Source organism: Motacilla alba, chromosome 1 (assembly GCF_015832195.1).
Source record: "Motacilla alba alba isolate MOTALB_02 chromosome 1, Motacilla_alba_V1.0_pri, whole genome shotgun sequence".
Taxonomy (NCBI): Eukaryota; Metazoa; Chordata; class Aves; order Passeriformes; family Motacillidae; genus Motacilla; species Motacilla alba.
The window spans coordinates 57,839,029-57,845,028 of NC_052016.1; the positions used below are offsets into that span (position 1 = coordinate 57,839,029).

At 40.1% G+C, this 6,000-nt stretch overlaps 1 protein-coding gene across 1 annotated transcript in view; it reads right to left on the bottom strand.

Moving 5' to 3' along the window:
* The window catches only part of STARD13 (StAR related lipid transfer domain containing 13), a 287,606-nt gene extending 281,822 nt beyond the window's left edge, over positions 1–5,784 (bottom strand). Inside the window, exon 1 of the mRNA XM_038133160.1 lies at positions 5,650–5,784. The gene's annotated coding sequence lies outside the window, so the exon portion shown is untranslated. The remainder of the gene's footprint in view (positions 1–5,649) is intronic.
* Between the last annotated feature and the right edge of the window lie 216 nt (positions 5,785–6,000).

The following is a 6,000-nucleotide window of genomic DNA, read 5'->3' on the forward strand; positions in this document are numbered from 1 at the left end:
GATACTGATATCCCGATCCTATATTGGCATCACAGCTCTCACGGAGTTTTGCAATGTTTTAAATCCTAACCCCTACCAAATTCCAACAAACATAGTCACAGTCCTCCTTCCTGATACTGCTCTCTTGATACAACAAGGGGCAGAGCATCCTTATCTCTCCTCCCCAGCCTGAGCTGCCTGCAGGTGCTGTTGCTGTGCTTTGGCGCAGAACATTTCAAAGGCAGAAGTTACACAGGAGGGAGTTCTCAGCAGAGTTTACAGAATGTTTCGGGGCACCTTAATCATATGTTATTTCTGTTCCCATTAGGTTAATGAATTTGCAGCACTGCTCAGCCCAAAACTAGACTCTGCTCCAGTCATCCATAAAAAGCTTTGGAAAGTGTTTAAAAATCATGAGTGTTTATATTGCCTTTAATTATTTTCCATTTCAGTTGCCTGGAGTTTCTGGTGAGACAAATGTTCTTGATTTACATCAAGGCTATGATCCTACCTTTCACATAAGATAAATCCACATTTGTTTCCAAGAATTAGAATTAGGTGGGGCTAAATTCTGGAGGTTTATAAGGATAGGTATGAAGACATGAGCACAAGTATAAGGATATAGGAGTGTATATACCAGGGTATAAAGATACAGATTGCAATTTTCAAACTTTCAGCTTGAGACAATGACAGACAATATCCAAAATTACTTTCCTTTTTTTTTTTCCTTTGGCTAAACTCCAAAATCTTAGTCAGTTCCACTTGTTTTTTCACAACCAGTCTTTAAACGTGCCCTCTTTAAAATATACTTAGTTTACCTATTTGTGTCACTACAATAACAAGCCAGGGAAAGAGCTCTTAGCTCTTTATTCACAGAGGCACAGAGAGAAACCACATCAATTTCTGGTTCTATATGATACAGAAACTGTTGTAAGAGGTGGGTTTTTTTTATGATGTCCAGGTATGCCACTCAGATTCCTGTAATTTCAGGACATAGTGCAGTGGCTCTAAAGCATCTGGAATTTGAATGTTGAAAAAGCCAGTTGTGGCTGTAAAGGTTTTGGGATCAACAGTGTTTGGGATCCCTCTAATTTTTCTGGGTAGACCTAGAGAGCTTGTGGTCTGGGTTGCTCAGTGGTGCACCTCCCTCCAGCCCTGCACATTCCTTATACATGTGTGTTCCCAAAAGCTGCCCCTGCCGTTGACACTTTGACATATGAATGCAATTGGGGGTTTTTTTGTTTGTTTGTTTTTGTGGATTTTTTGAGGGTTTTTTTTGGTTTTGTTTTTGGTTTTTTTTTAGTTTGGTTTTTTTTTGGGGGGGGGTTTGTTTGGTTTGTTTTTTTTTTTTCTGAGAACATAAAACCAGCAATTTAATTAAGGTTCTTTAATTTGTCTTCAAAACAATGCATAATGCATTCATTAAAGTAACTTAATTTGTCTTCAAAACAGAGTATTATTCATTTACCCTAAGGCATGAAACACATAGCACAAAGGGCAAAAAACATCAGAGGTACATGATTCTTACTCATACCCTCATCTTTCCCCTTGACAGCTTTTGTGCTTTCTCATTTTCAGCTTCAAGGAGCATTTGTGTTGTATTAGCACCAGTGTGTTTGTACAGCGCTTTCCTTTGCCCTTAACTCCCTTCCTTTCTCACATTGCTTCTGGACAGCTTCTCTCAGGTGACTCAAAGGCCCCAGTTTTGCAAACGTTTTTTTGAGAGTACAGTGTGATACTTCTCAGTCCTGAAAAAACAGAGATATTAGCAGTGTTGTGACCAAGGTGTTATTTTTTTAAGTCCACAGATCTCCTTGACTTTGTGGACTCTTTTACATGTGCTCAGCTTCTCTTCACCTGCTTGATCATTTTCATACCCTCTGTTGACTAACTGCACAACAAATATCCTCATCTCAAAAATGCACACGTGGAAGCAGAATATTAATTAAAAAAAAAAATCAGGCACATTTTTCTAGTTTCCTAGTGGAACTACTTGTTCCAAAATAACAGCTTGTGATACATACCTATTATCAGCAAAAAAATGATACAGAATACTAAATAGTTACAAAAGGTAAGTTTTTATAAAACTTTAAAGTTTTGATAGTTTTAAAAGAAATTTAATAAAAATTTTGTAATTAGGCTGCATACATCATAGGAGCATTTTGTAAGGTAAACCTTGTGCCCATACAGGTAGAATTTAGTAAGATTTTTTAATTAATAGAGTGCTGTTGTTGAGAATGTGCCCACATATCACAAAATTATCTGATATGTAATGATGAAAAGTTCTTCAAAAGAAACTATTTTAGCTACAGTTCAGCTGAGTCTTAGCTTCATCTAATCCCCACTTCAGTGGTAGATATGAACACACTCCATTCTAGGAACTTGGGAAACACCAGAGAAGAACAGGCCTGTTGGCTTCACTGGTGTGTTTATTTCTTGGTGATTCTGAATGTTTGGAGACGTGTGTGTTCCTGGAAGTTCTCACAGCAGGTAGCATTTGTAATGAACTCCTTAAAATCTGAATATACCATGTTCTTGTTTGCCCTTAGGAGTAACTAGGAAACCAGCCTCACCCCAAAAGCATCTCTCCCCTTCAGACCTTTTTGTAGCTTTGGCATTTCCAACTAGCTAAGATGAATTGCTATTGGTAAAAATATTACAGAGTTCAGCAAGAGAGGTATAAACTGGATATTTCTGACCAGCAATATCAGCCAGAGCTGGCACTCCCATTTGAAACAAAGCCAGCTAATGCCTCTGGGATGAATCTCAGGAGATAGGACACAGCCTGCAGAGAGCCACACAAAACCTCCCCTCTTGGTAGTGCAGGAGCTCTGGACTGTCCTAGCGTGCAGAACAGGGAAATCAAAACTGTTGCAAGGAAGCCCCACCTACAATACAAAATAACTCCATTAGTCTCTCCATGACAAAGACCTGGGAGTTATTTTGCGGGGTAGGTGGCCATGGGAACAGTGTGGTTATCATCACACAACAGAGACGGAAACCAGAACTTTCTCCAGGAATGGGGAAGCAGCCTCCAGGAGTATCACAGGGAGCAGCACTTTCACAGCAAGAAGCCAAGCTTCCTAAAACAACATCACCACTACAGAACACCACAAACATAAAAATTATCAAGGAAAACCTAAAATCTTTCCGAGCAGGAAAGAAAATAAAGAGTAACACATACATTTGTTTTCTTGAGATAGATGTCAAAGGTTAGACAAGGTATGGAGGCAAGTAGCTGGATTTAGCTTCAATCTTGCATAGACTGGAGACACAAAGCTGAAGTTTGTGGAAAAAAAGTGAGATTGCTCTGTTTAATCTTTGCTTTTGGAAGAAGCTGGAGGTGGAAGCACAACTGAGAGCTGTCAGGACCATCCTTCTGCTAGCAGCATGCACAACTGCAGTAACTCTTCGTTCATCTCCTCAGCCAGCCTGGCAGGAATGGAAGCTGCCTGTATTGAGCCACTCCAACTCTGGTCACGCTGGAACGGATCCAGGGTCATGTCATTGACTTCAATGAAGTTATTATCTATTCATGCTTGCTAGCTAAGAATCTGGCCCATTCTATCTAGGCAGCAATAGCTAATAGAGAAAATTCTGCCAAATTAAGGGAACAAGAAGAACCGAACTATGTGACATGAAGAGGAAACATTTTATATTATAAGGATTATAGAGGCCTTTTAGTTTAAGGACTTTATCAGCATTTAAAGGACAGTTGGCTGAAATGAATTTCTATATATTCCTAGATGTTCTTTTAAGCCTCATTTGCTGTTTAGAAAGTGAAAAGAAAATGTATTGATTTTAACATTATTGAAATAAAAATGCTGCAGTTCGTTCAGAACACTAATTCATTATACATCTATGAGCATGTATAGGAGCACGTTTAGGATTTCCTCCACATCAATTAAGAAGGCCTCTGTCACCAAAATATGTTGAGTTTCATTATTTTCTCTGTGGCACCACTTTTCTGTTCATGTCAAATTCAGTTTTGGGAAAAACTCTATGTTTTGGTCTGCTGGGTAAACCCAGGTTGTTCCTGCTGTGGTGACCAACAAAAGATACAGAAAAGGAATCAAGGTAAGGGAAATTTATCATCACTGTATTATTTCCAATAAGTTCTGATTAATTCTCAGCAGGGCTTGATGATACAGTATATCTGACTTTAGAGAAGCCAGTGGTGTAACAAAAACTCTGCAACCAATGATATGAGTAGCAAAAAGTTATAGGTTTACTCCAGCAGTTCATTTCTTAAAGAAATACTCTCATTTACTTTTTAGCAGGCAATGGACTGAATTGCCCCACCGCCTGTTGTACTAAGTTGGTATCATCCCATGTTCTGTGCTCTGACTAATGCAGCAGAAATGCACTTGTATGCCCACACCTCATCTGGATGCTGTTTGTGTTGCTGCATGATCTGGAGGCACCCAGAAGGAGAATGAGTGGTGATGGATCCACCAGGGATGGGGTTTCTGCTATACCTACTTAGCAGTAACATGCCACTTACCCACAATTTTCACTTAACCTTTGGATTTCACCCAGACTCACCAGGATATAAATTTATAAACTGATTCAACACCTTGGCCAAGAAAGAGAAACATGAAGAAGAGAACAGAAACATGCCTGCTTACTAAGGGAAATGTATGTTAAGTTGAGAAAGGTGTAGGATTGTTTTGGGTAGCTAGAAAGAGCTGTGGAACAATCCAGACAGGATTTAAGATGACTTTTAAATTTTTATTTTTTTTTTAGAGCATGTATCTCAGCTTGCACTAACATCGAAGTGAATCAAGAAAAGTTGTAGCATATAGGTCTTTTCACACAAGATTCTATATAAAATAATGCCCTAGGATGACAGGTGTCGTGTTAGACCATACCGGACAGTTCCCATAAGGAAATGAAAATATCACAAGCCTGGAGTGGCAAACTGCCCGCTCAGGTTTGGACTCCTGGTCTGGGTATCAACCCCTAGAGCTCTCCCACAGAAATTCATTTCATTATTCCTATGTAAGAAAGAGCAGGTTATTAATGTTTCAGCTACAGAAACAATCTTCCTGTACTGGTGCAATGTATCTGTTAGAATTAGTTCTGTAAATCTGCATCATAATGGACAATATTCTCTTAAACTAATTTCCTGCCATCATCATTAATTGGCCAGCTTTCTAACACCTGGTACCAACAGATTTTTCATCCAGCAAGTGCAGTGCCACACAATGGTAACAGCAGGTTTTCACCAAATCCCTCTCCATACACAAGCAAACATCAAATGTGCCTGCAACAAAGACACACAGACCAGCGTGACATTTGCTGATAACTCCCAGGAGATTCCCCTTCAGTACAACTAGTCCTTCTCAAGCAGATTTTCGAGTGGAAAAGATGATTTGAAATAATTTCAAACTAGACTAATTGCACTCACTTGAAAAGAACATCCTTCTCTTCCTCAGTGTGCACATATATTAGTCCAGCTGTTACGTGCAGCTAACTCTTTGCAAAGTTTTCCAAAGCAATCATTATTTCATCTTAGGAGAATTCACAACAGCTTGCTTGATAATGAAGTTATGCAGATATATATACTTCATGCAAAGTTGCACACACACACATACATGCACACACCAAATAAAATTTAAAAAATTTAAAAGAAGTAGGCATTTAAAACTGCTTTTAAATTCCACTCACAGTTTCGAAGTTCAAGCATAAAACTTATTGCCTTGCAACTGTAGCTCCAAGCTGTCTGTAAAGATAACACAGTCCATCAGATATCCTGGTTTTGTTTCCTTGCATAAAAATATCATCTGTGACAGGCACAGGAGCTGACTCCAAGGACCAGCCCCTTCGGCGGAGCACACCAATCGGGAGACCCGGGAGCACATGTGGAATGCTGCTTGCCTGCACGCCGCTCACGGCCACGGGCAGCATCTGCTCTGCGGGACACGGCTGCCACATGCGCTCGGCAGTCACGGAAACACCACGCTGGAGGTGCCACGGCCCCGGCGGTGCCCGGGTGTCCCCAGCCCCGGCGGTGCCCGG